This window comes from Oncorhynchus nerka, linkage group LG5 (genome assembly GCF_034236695.1).
Source record: "Oncorhynchus nerka isolate Pitt River linkage group LG5, Oner_Uvic_2.0, whole genome shotgun sequence".
NCBI classification, from domain to species: Eukaryota; Metazoa; Chordata; class Actinopteri; order Salmoniformes; family Salmonidae; genus Oncorhynchus; species Oncorhynchus nerka.
The window spans coordinates 39,619,330-39,632,353 of NC_088400.1; positions in this window are offsets into that span (position 1 = coordinate 39,619,330).

The following is a 13,024-nucleotide window of genomic DNA, read 5'->3' on the forward strand; positions in this document are numbered from 1 at the left end:
AGCCTTCAGGCTACGCTGTCTCTGTGCTGCAGGTAGAAGTAGCCACCTGATTTCCTCTATGAAATAAGAGAAGCGTCCTTCGTTGTGTCACAAGGCGGTGGCGCTCAGATAGCTAAGGGGTGGCTTGCAATCAATGGTCTTCATTTAAGGCCAGGTGGATCCTTATTTATATGAGGGGCTGAAACACAGAAATGGGATGTGAGTAATGTGCAGAAGGAGAGGCTGGATGGTGAACAGAGTCAGAGTTCCTTAGAATGATGTTGTGAAAGACATCCATGCCTCCGTGACGAAAATGAGATGGGGTTTTAACATCTGCCTGGAAGTTAAAGGAAGGAACATCCCAGTTGCTTGTGTTTTTTTGCCGTCATCCATCAAGTCCTTACCTGTCGTGTGCCACTGACTAATCTTTCAGACGGAAGGTTTTAATTAGTGTGGTCATCCGCCGCTTGTTAAGACTGGGACAAGCATTACTATTATAATGGTTTTCCATGGAATGGACATCATTGACAAATGTTAATGAAATCCTTATTATGCCAACACATCATATCCTCTTACTCACTCTACCGGGTTTATTGTTACTCTGCTGTTTAAAAGCACCACGGTGGCACTGCGTTCCTCACAAACAGATAGGCTATTCGTCAGCTGTAGGACAATCAGTTACTATAGTGCACACTGTAACGCCCGATAAGTTCGGTGAACTCAATTTACCAACTCAAAATATGCACTTCAATGAAACTCAAATTCTTATGACGTTAACGCAAACCATTTCTGGAAACAGATGACCTCGATTTAGTCGGGTACTATTAACTCAGAACTTACCCAACCATACTATATTAGTACGCACAACTCAAAGTCAGTCCATTTCCAGGCATTCAAGTCATCTTTATTCTAAGGCTTGAATAATATAAAAACAATAACATAGATTACTATAAACGTGCTGTACAAAGTAAACCATTTAAAATGTTCTTGACAACTCAAACCAGACTTTAATTTTCCTATGCCTGTGTATTCAACATGACAAAATGCCTTCCCCCAACACACGAACCAACTGTGACACAAACCAGGTTTCCATCAAACCTTTTTATGCGAGTAAAGACAAGGTGGGATATTTTTGTCTCTGTAAAATTCATTTGAGAAATGTCAGTGGAAATGCTTTTATGAATAACGACACAAGGTGAGACCCAGATGCAGACACAGGAGGCAGATGGTTTGAGCTCTGATATTTATTATAGTCCAAGGAATAGACAAAAGGCAGGTCGGGGACAGGCAAGAGTTCATAGCCAGGGCATTGTCCAAAACGGTACAGGGCGGCAGGCAGGCTCGAGTTCAGGGGCAGGCAGAGTGGTCAGGCAAGCTCGAGGTCAGGGGCAGGTAGTGTGGTCAGGCAGGCTCGAGGTCAGGGGCAGGCAGAGTGGTCAGGCAGGCTCGAGGTCAGGGGAAGGCAGAGTGGTCAGGGGCAGGCTTGAGGTCAGGGGCAGGCATAGTGGTCAGGCAGGCTCGAGGTCAGGGGCAGGCAGAGTGGTCAGGCAGGCTCGAGGTCAGGGGCAGGCAGAGTGGTCAGGCAGGCTCGAGGTCAGGGGCAGGCAGAGTGGTCAGGCAGGCTCGAGGTCAGGGGCAGGCAGAGTGGTCAGGCAGGCTCGAGGTCAGGGGCAGGCAGAGTGGTCAGGCAGGCTCGAGGTCAGGGGCAGGCAGAGTGGTCAGGCAGGCTCGAGGTCAGGGGCAGGCAGAGTGGTCAGGCAGGCTCGAGGTCAGGGGCAGGCAGAGTGGTCAGGCAGGCTCGAGGTCAGGGGTAGGCAGAGTGGTCAGGCAGGCTCGAGGTCAGGGGCAGGCAGAGTGGTCAGGCAGGCGGGCTCAAAGTCAGGACAAGCAGGGGTCAAAAACAGGACTTGGGAGAAAAATGCTGGTTGACTTGGCAAACAAGACAAACTGGCACAGACAGACAGAAAACACAGGTATAAATACCCAGGGGATACTGGGGAAGGTGACAAGCACAAGGACAGATGGAACAGATCAGGGTGTGACATTATGGGAAAATATTGATATAATAACCATCATATTGAAGTAAACTTGGAGTCACACGATGACATGTGTGGTCGTCCCACTACAAATCATTTTCTGTAACACTATTTGGATAGTGCCCTGTCCCGATGCTCAAACTATCAAGAAACGAAGGAAATGTCAACTGCATCTCTGCCGATATGTTAGGGTTAGTTGATCATCATTTAACATGTGTTGATAGTCAATTGAGCGTCTATAGACCATCTACAGATGGACTATCCAATCGGTGTCACTGAATCGTCTATTGGAAACATTGTCCGTATATGGGGCTGCAGCGATTAGACAAAAACGGGAAATTAAGGAGCCACACATTAAAGCTGCTGCTATGATCAAAAAACATGAACTGTTATAACCGTTGTAATGCATACATTTGAGAAAATATGTTTCAGCTCCTCAGATTGATGTTCGTTATTCGGTGGAACTCTGCACACACCTGCAAAATTATAACAACAAACCACAAACAAAAGCCACATTGAACACAATGTTGACTGACAGAAAGTGTAACAATACAGAGGCGGATGCAAGATGCAAGCAACGATGGTTTAATGAAAACAGTTTACAGCAGCAACAGGACAGACAGACTGTACTCAGACGGAATCCGACCCAGGGACTAGGGCGCATCCTCCTATGTGAGCGTGCTGAGAAACCCAGGGGAGAGTGTCCGGATGGGTAGGAAAGAGCACAGCAGATAATCCACACAAGGGCGGCGAGAGATGAGTACGGACACACGACACAACCTCAGGGAAGTAACAACGATCTGACAACAAGAAACACTGGTTACAGAACATATAAAGGGAAGATAAGTGATTGCAGCTGGCGCAGACAATCAGGCCGAGATTGGGAACCACGCCCACACAAACACGAGAGAGAGAGAGAGAGAGAGAGAGAGAAAAGGAGGCAGTGGATTCATGAACCGTGACAATATCCCCCCCCCTAGGAACGCCTCTTGGCGTTCCCAGGCGAATTTACCTGTCGATTGAAATCATCGATAAAGGGAGTGATCCAGAATGTCCCTAGCAGGTACCCAACTTCTCTCCTCCGGGCCGTAACCCTCCCAGTCCACCAGGTACTGGAATCCGCGTCCCCTCCTTCTAGAGTCCAAAATACGATTGACAGAAAAGGTGGGTTCCCCATCAACAAGTCGTGGCGGCGGGGGAACCGGGACCGGTGGGTTAATGCGTGCCTGAAACACAGGTTTTATTTTAGACACATGAAAGGTAGGATGAATTCTCCTATACGCCGGAGGAAGCTGGAGCCGGACAGTCACCGGACTAATGATCCTGGTGACTTTGGCCAACGACGTATACCGGAGGCTTCGACCGGTGGCGATCGGCCTTAGTCTTGGTGCGCGCCCCCACCCGGAGAAGAGTCTCACGGGCTCTGCTCCATGCGTGACGGCACCTCTGGATGAAAGCGTGAGCGGAGGGAACAGACACCTCGGACTCCGTACTGGGAAAGATAGGTGGCTGGTAACCTAAACTACACTCAAACGGAGAGAGACCCGTGGCTGCCACTGGCAACGAATTGTGAGCGTACTCAACCATAGAGAGTTGTTGACTCCAGGAAGAGGGATTCTTAGAAACCAAACATCGCAACACTCTCTCCAAATCTTGGTTGGCCCTCTCCGCTTGACCGTTGCTCTGGGGATGAAACCCTGAAGACAGGCTGACACTCGCTCCCAGTAACCTACAAAACTCTTGCCAAAACTTGGACACAAATTGGGGCCCCCTGTCAGAAACTACGTCCATCGGCAGACCATGTAAGCGAAAGACGTGATCCACGACAGTTACCGCTGTCTCCTTGGCAGATGGTAATTTAGGCAAGGGAATAAAATGAGCCGCCTTCGAGAACCGGTCCACCACGGTCAAAACAACCGTCTTGCCCTGGGAGGCGGGAGGGCGGTAACAAAATCTAGCGCGATGTGGGACCAGGGTCTCGAAGGGACCGACAGCGGTTGGAGTAACCCATCTGGGGTCGATTAGAAGTCTTCCCAGTGGCACAAACCGAGCAAGCCAAGACAAAACTGTGAATGTCACGAGCCATCAGTGGCCACCAAAAGCGTTGCTTAACCAAAAAGCTAGTGCGACTGACTCCTGGATGACACGCTACGTTGGAGCAATGCCCCCACCGAATAACATCGGACCGACACCCCTCCGGCACAAACAACCGATTAGGCGGGCAACCGGGCGGAGGCGTTACCCCTTCTAAGGCCGTTTTGACCCTCGATTCAACCTCCCATGTGAGTGTGGAGACCACTAGGGTCCCGGGTAGGATGCACTCGGGAGTGGATGGGCGTTCGGAATGGTCAAAAATGCGAGAAAGGGAATCGGGTTTGACATTCTTGGAACCCGGGCGATACGAGAGAGAGAAGTCAAAACGTCCGAAAAGAGTGCCCACCGCGCCTGCCTGGAGTTGAGTCGCTTGGCGGTTCTGATATATTCCAAATTTTTGTGATCGGTCCAAACTATAAAAGGTACCCCGAACCCTCTAACCAATGGCGCCACTCCTCCAGTGCTAACTTCACTGCCAACAACTCTCTGTTGCCAATGTCGTAGTTGCGTTCCGCAGGTGATAACCGATGGGAAAGGAACGCGCAAGGGTGCATCTTGTCGTCAGAAGAGGAACGTTGGGAAAGTACCGCACCTACCCCCACCTCTGAAGCGTCCACCTCCACCACGAACTGACGCGAGGGATCGGGAGCTATGAGGATGGGAGCCGAAACAAAGCGGCTCTTGAGTTTGACGAATGCAGCCTCGGCTGTATCGGACCACCTGAACGTCACTCTGGGGGAGGTTAAGGCGGTAAGAGGAGCGACTATCTGGCTAAAGTTGCGAACGAAACGCCGGTAGAAATTGGCGAATCCCAGAAACCTCTGTAGGGCCTTACGGGAATCTGGGCTTGGCCAATCCACCACAGCCTTAACCTTGTCAGGATCCATGCGAATACCTTCAGTCGAGACGATGTAACCTAGGAATGGAACGGATTGTGCATGAAAATGCATTTCTCCGCCTTGACAAAAAGTCCATTCTCCAACAACCTCTGAAGCACTCGTCTGACGTGCTGAACGTGTTCCTGGAGAGAAGAAGAAAAAATCAGTATGTCATCCAGGTAAACATATATGAACTGATCAATCATATCTCTCAGCACGTCATTTACGAGTGCCTGGAAAACCGCTGGGGAGTTGGATAGCCCAAAAGGCATGACCAAATATTCGAAGTGCCCTCTGGGGGTGTTAAACGCGGTCTTCCATTCGTCCCCCCCCCTTATGCGAACCAAATGATAAGCATTACGTAAATCCAACTTAGTGAACACGGATGCTCCCTGTAACCTTTCAAAGGCTGAGGACATCAACGGTAAGGGATAGGTATTCTTCACTGTGATGTTATTCAACCCACGGTAATCAATGCAAGGACGCAGAGATCCGTCCTTCTTCTCCACAAAGAAGAACCCCGCCCCGCTGGAGAAGAGGAAGGACGAATGAATCCAGATGCCAGAGAACCAGAGATGTATCTCTCCATAGCCTCCCTCTCAGGAACAGAGAGTGAATATAACTTGCCTTTAGGCGGAGACTCACCTGGCAATAATTCTATTGCACAGTCATAGGGACGATGCGGAGGAAGAGAAGCAGCACGGGACTTACTGAACACCTCCTTCAGGTCGAGGTATTCAACGGGCACGTTAGACAAATCCACTGCCTCCTCTAGAAACACAGAATCAGACACAGACGAACAAGCAGACACTAAACAGGACTCAAGACATTTGTTACTCCACATGGATATAGAGTTATGACCCCAGTCAACTCTGGGGTTGTGTTGGGTGAGCCAAGGGTGGCCGAGAACTAATGGTGCAAGGGGTGAGTCCATGAGTAGAAATGATAGTGTCTCAGTGTGATTGCCAGAAGTGATGAGTGTGATAGGTTCAGTGGTGTGAGAAATGTTGGGTAGTTCTTGACCATTGAGAGCGTTGACGGATATCTTGTGCGTGAGTGAGGTGATAGGAATCTGGAGTTTGTGAGCGAACTTGAAGTCCATGAAATTACCCTCTGCTCCTGAGTCCAGTAAGGCTTGGGTGTCGTGCGTGTGGTTGGCCCATCTTAGTCTTACCGGGAGGAGAGTAGATGATGAGGTCTTCTCTGTGGTGACACCACCCGATAGTAGCCTCATACTTACTACTGGGCCTAATCTTTTACCGGGCAGGAGTGGATAAAGTGGCCCGCTCTACCACAGTAGAGACAGAGTCCTTGGGATCTCCGCCTCTCCCTCTCTTCCCGGGAGAGGCGAGCTCTCCCCAGCTGCATGGGTTCGTGAGCGGAGGCTGAACTGGCCGTGTTCCCGCCGCTGGCATGCCAGCCCTCCGAGTCGTTATACGGTCTGTTAGGGCATGCTCGGCGGCCAACACGACTCAGACGAGCGTCGAACCTCAAGGCTAGTTCCACTAGTCCATTTAAACTCCTGGGAAGGTCCAGAACATAAATCTCCTTCTGGATCCGGTCCTCCAGCCCATGCAGGAACATGTCCCACTGCGCCTCCTCGTTCCACTGACACTCTGCGGCCAGAGTGCGGAATTGGATGGAGTATTCCGATACTGAACGGTCTCCTTGGCGAAGGTCAGCGAGTAGTCTGGCCGCCTCCCTACCCGCCACGGCCCGATCGAAGACCCTTCTCATCTCCTCGGAGAGTGTCTGGAAAGAGGAGCAGCATGGGTCCTGGTTCGCCCACACCGCCGTTCCCCAAAGAGCCGCTTTGCCTGATAGCAGTGTGAGTACGAATGCTACCTTAGACTGTTCACGGTTGAAGGTCCGTGGCTGCAACGAGAAATGCATGGAACATCTCGTAAGAAAAGCTCTGCAATAGTCAGGATCACCTGAATAACCCTCTGGTGTCGGTAGCCGTGGCTCTAGCTGGGAATCCGGCTCTGGCGGGGCGGGTTGAACTGCCGGTGTAGGTGGCGCAGCAAGACCCCTCAGATGTTGTAATTGTTGGGTCAGCTGGGATACCTGCGTCGCAATGGCTTGTACTTCCCGACCTGTGCTGGAGATGTTCTCCTCTTGTTGATCCATTCTCGTGATACTACGGGAAATGAATTCGGTCAGACTCGTTGAACTCGCTGCATCCATGGTCTGGTCAGATCGTTCTGTAACAATACAGAGGCGGATGCAAGATGCAAGCAACGATGGTTTAATGAAAACAGTTTACAGCAGCAACAGGACAGACAGACTGTACTCAGACGGAATCCGACCCAGGGACTAGGGCGCATCCTCCTATGTGAGCGTGCTGAGAAACCCAGGGGAGAGTGTCCGGATGGGTAGGAAAGAGCACAGCAGATAATCCACACAAGGGCGGCGAGAGATGAGTACGGACACACGACACAACCTCAGGGAAGTAACAACGATCTGACAACAAGAAACACTGGTTACAGAACATATAAAGGGAAGATAAGTGATTCCAGCTGGCGCAGACAATCAGGCCGAGATTGGGAACCACGCCCACACAAACACGAGAGAGAGAGAGAGAGAGAGAGAAAAGGAAAAGGAGGCAGTGGATTCATGAACCGTGACAGAAAGATCTTCCTAAGGGGAAGAGGGTTAAAGGGAGCGAGAGGGAGACAGAGACAAAGTAAGAGAAAAAGAGAGAGATATCAGCTGTTTTACCTGAGAGTCCAGGTGAAGGGCTGGCCAGTTCTCGAGGAACCCTTTCCCTGGCGGGCCATCATTGACGATCTAGTTGAAACACACACACTGATCAAAAAGTTATTTTTTTGGCATTTACGTATGTCCCCATTACCAGTAAAACAATCAAAACGTATTTATTTCACTTACTTGCTGTGCTGTTTCGTTGCTCATTTGTTCAGTCATTTCATTCTCAACCAGGATTTCATTATACATGTCAAGCAGTGAAGTTTCAACTCTTGTCTGTCCGTGGCCTCTTCTGTCGTGGGTCCTCTTCGTCGGTGTCCACTGTCACTGTGTCCATTTCCATCTTGTCCAGCTGTGTCTGTAACATTTCACGTAAACCCTGTTTCTTGCCTGCATCGAAGTAGGGGTCCTTGTACCAAGCATCGGACACGGTGGCGACACAGTAAAGAGGCTCAGAGAGAATGGCACCGAATCGCTTGTTCACAGCCTCTAGTAGAGGTTTTAACCTCACGGTCTGTGTGGGCAGTTTTGTGGAGCAGGCGTTTCAATGCCATGACAGAGGGTATCACGTCTGCTGTTTTGTGGAGCAGGCGTTTCAATGCCTTGACAGAGGGTATCACGTCTGCTGTTTTGTGGAGCAGGCGTTTCAATGCCTTGACAGAGGGTATCACGTCTGCTGTTTTGTGGAGCAGGCGTTTCAATGCCTTGACAGAGGGTATCACGTCTGCTGTTTTGTGGAGCAGGCGTTTCAATGCCTTGACAGAGGGTATCACGTCTGCTGTTTTGTGGAGCAGGCGTTTCAATGCCATGACAGAGGGTATCACGTCTGCTGTTTTGTGGAGCAGGCGTTTCAATGCCTTGACAGAGGGTATCACGTCTGCTGTTTTGTTGAGTAGGCGTTTCAATGCCTTGACAGAGGGCATCACGTCTGCTGTTTTGTTGAGTAGGCGTTTCAATGCCATGACAGAGGGCATCACGTCTGCTGCAGACACAGTTGATGAGTTTATCCCTCAAGTCAGTTGTTCGAATGGAGCCAGGAGTGTGTTCATGTTTCCAAGTTTCAAACATGATCTCAAATGCCATTGAAATGGCAGCAGGGGTATGAGAACCAGCACATTATTTTTTTAATATACTTTGTTTTTATTGTAGGAACACAAAGAAGGTACAAATAAAGTCAAATAAAAGAACAACAAAAAAGATCTGTCAGTTACAGTTACACTTCATACCTTCATCATTATATCATCATATTAGTTACATTGACATCTTTGAATTAGACCTTTTCCAAGTACGAAACCCATTTTTCCCAGTATTCCTGACCTCTCTCCTGTTGAGTTCTTAAAGCAAAGGTCATACGCTCCATGTGGTGTATTTCTTCTACAATGTCTATCCATTGTGTCACTGTTGGAGGGTCTTTTTGTAGCCATTTCCTAGTAAAGCCTTTTTACTGGCTGCCAGTAGGACCTTCAAGAGGTACTTTTCTCTATTGTGTAAGTTATCAGGTATTTCACCCATGTACAAAGAAATGTGTCAAATCCCATTATTTTTCCGATGTTAGACCTTATTTCTCCCCCAGTAAGTTTAGATTGCGGGGCAAGTCCAAAAGATATGAGAGTGGTCCGCCCTCAATAGACCGCATTCTCTCCAACAAGGGTGTAGTGAGCCAGTCTGTTTTGATTTTAGTTTAGGTGTTATGAAGAAACGTATAACATTCTTCCAACAGAATTCTCTCCATGACCTTGAGTTGGGGAAGCTTTGTAGAGTCTCTAATATGTTCAACCATGTTTCATCAGTTATTTCAATGTTAAGTTCCTCCTCACATTTCTTTTTAATATAGTTTGTAGAATGTTTCTTTGGGGATTGAATACCCAAGTAGAGATTTGAAATAGTTTTTTTGTTACTCCCCAAGTTGTATGCGTTAGTGAATACTTGGATTCATTTTTTAGGTGCTCAAGGGTCAATCACTTTTATCTCCCTTAAGAAATAGTGTCGAACTTGTATCTGTGTCGAATCTGTAAAAATCTTGTTTATCCAAGCCATATTTTTTACTTAGGTCCTGGAAGTTATCTAGGTCCCCATTCCTTATAATTGTACTGAATTGTCAAGCCCTGGCCATAAAGAGACTTTTATTCTCTATTTTGGTTAGGCCAGGGTGTGACTAGGGTGGGCATTCTAGTTTCTTTATTTCTATGTTTTCTATTTCTTAGTTTTTTGCCGAGTGTGGTTCCCAATCAGAGGCAGCTGTTTATCGTTGTCTCTGATTTGGGATCACATATAAGTTGTCATTCTCATTTTGGTGTTTGTGGGATCTTGTTTTTATGTTAGCTCTGTGAAGCCTGCAGAATGTGATGTTCGTTATTCTTTTTGATGTTTTTGTTTGGTGCTCTGAGTAATTAAAGAATCATGAACACTTACCACGCTGCACCTTGGTCTCCTTCCGATGACAAACGTTACAGAAGATCCCACCACAAACGGACCAAGCAGCGTGGTCAGGAGGACTGTACATGGGAGGACATCCTGGACGACAAAGGATCCTGGACGTGGGAAGAGATCCTGGCCGGAAGGGATCGCCTCCCATGGGAACAGGTGGAAGCAGCGAGAGAGTCACGGCAACGAAGCAAGCACGAGAGGCAGCCCCCAAATGTTTTTTGGGGGTGGCACACGGGGAGATTGCCGGAGTCAGGTTGTAGACCTGAGCCAACTCCCCATGCTTACCGTGGGGAGAGAATGACTGGTCAAGCACCGTGTTATCCTGTTCGCTCTGTGCAAGCTCCCAGCAGTGGCCGTGCTAGAGTGGGCATGCAGCCAGGATCAGCGTTCCTGGCCTCCGGTGTCTCTTCGGCCCAGATTATCCTGCGCCAGCTCTACGCACGGTGTCCCCGGTTCGCCAGCAAAGCCTAGTGCGGCCTGTTCCAGCTCCCTGCACTTGCCGGGCTAAGGGGGGTATCCAGCCAGGATGAGTTATGCCAGCTCTGCGCTCCAGACCTACGGTGCGCCTCCATGGTCCAGTGTGTACTGCAATGACTCTACGCACTATGCCTCCAGTGCGGCGTCATAGCGCAGTGCGTCCTGTGCCAGCTCTCCACACTCACCGAGCTAGAGTGGGTATCCAGCCAGGACGTGTTGTGGCAGCTCCACTCACTAAGCTGCCAGTACGTCTCCTCAGTCCGGTGAGACCTGTTCCAGCTCCACGTTCGAAGCCTCCAGTGATGATCCATGGCCCGAAGCCTCCAGTGATCCATGGCCCGAAGCCTCCAGTGATGATCCATGGCCCAAAGCCTCCAGTGATGATCCATGGCCCAAAGCCTCCAGTGATGATCCATGGCCCGAAGCCTCCAGTGATGAACCATGGGCCGACGCCTCCAGTGATGATCCATGGCCCGAAGCGTCCAGTGAGGATCCATGGCCCGAAGCCTGCGGCGACGGTCCCCGGTCCGGAGCCAGCGGCGATGATCTGCGGCCAGGTTCCTCCAATGAAGGTCCATGCACCAGGGCTGCCACCAAAGCGAAGGGATATGCGGGCGGAGGGGAGTCTATGTCCCGGAGCCGCCGCCGTGAAGAGATGCCCACCCGGACCCTCCCCTTTAGAGTCAGGTTTTGCGGCAGGAGTCCGCACCTTTGGGGGGGGGTACTGTTACGTCATGGCCATAGAGAGGCTATTATTCTCTTTGGTTAGGCCAGGGTGTGACTAGGGTGGGCATTCTAGTTTCTTAATTTCTGTTTTCTATTTCTTAGTTTTTTGCCGAGTGTGGTTCCCGAACAGAGGCAGCTGTTTATCGTTGTCTCTGATTGGGGATCACATATAAGTTGTCATTCTCATTTTGGTGTTTGTGGGATCTTGTTTTTTGTTAGCTCTGTGAAGCCTGCAGAATGTGACGGTCATTATTCTTTTTGATGTTTTTGTTTGGTGTTCTGAGTAATTAAAGAATCATGAACACTTACCACGCTGCCCCTTGGTCTCCTTCCGACGACAAACGTTACATGAATGATGTGATGCCTTTCTGCATCCATTGTTTAAATCTGCTGTCCTGAGTTGCAGGGATGAAGCTGGGGTCGTGTGCGGGCCAACTCAGCAGTTTGATCTCTCTGTCTAAATGATTTTGCTTAACTACCCTAAACCATGTCTTCAGAGAAATTAATCCACTGATTTTGTCTATTGTATATCTCTATTACCATGTCATTATTTCCCAAAACTGACTATGGGTATCTCTGTCAAAGTAGTCTCGATGTCTTTCCATTTGGATTCGTATTCTGAATTGCACCAACACATCAGAGGACTCAATTGGGCTGACACATAATAATATTTTAGGTTTGGGAAGGCCATACCTCCACAGTTTTTTGGTAATTGTAATTTATATCTAATTCTTGGTCTTTTACTGTTCCAGATAAACCTTGATATCCGTTTATCCCATTCCCTAAACTGTTTAGGTGGGATTTCTATGGGCAGTGATTGGAACAAATACAGTAACCTTGGCAGGATGTTCATTTTGATTGTTTTAATTATACTACTAAGATCTAAGGGAAGTGAATTCCACCTGCCTAGGTCATATATTTTCTTGTTGATTTGATCGTAATTCATGCAATAAAGTTTGGGTGCATCTTTTGGTAGATTTACTCCAAGATATTTAATGGATGAAGAGGTCTAGTGGAAGTTCTACCTACTCTTCAGCTCTTCCTGTGGGGTATCATTATATACTAGGACTTGGGTCTTGTGTACATTAAGCACATACCCTGAATATGTTCTAAATTGATGTAAAACATCCATCAATCTAGGTACACTTGAGCCTGGGTCTTTAAGGAATAACAGAAGGTGTAGAGTAAGGTAATCTCCATTATGATCTGAAGTCGCTCTGCCCAATCCTACAATCCTTATGCGTGTGTCTATCTGCACTGTACATGAAAAAATAGTCTAACCTGGAGTATTCAGTGTGGCGGGCTGAGTAAAAAGTATATTCCTTATCGGTCTTGTGGGTGTCACGCCATACATCGAGCAGTCCTAGATCCTGCAGTATCCTATTGATCTTTTTAGCAACTTGACTCATTTTCCTATTTTGATTTGTGCTGTCCAGTTTTGAGTTTAGAATTGTGTTAAAATCCCCTCCATAGATAAGAGTGCCAGTAGTTTCTGTGCCAATTAAATCAAACACCTTCCCGCAGAAGACCATGTCACTCCCTGGGGGCACGTTTACATTAAATAATGTAACTTCCCGTAGAAGACCATGTCACTCCCTGGGGGTGCGTATACATTAAATAATGTAACTTCCTGTAGAAGACCATGTCACTCCCTGGGGGCGCGTTTACATTAAATAATGTAACTTCCTGTAGAAGACCATG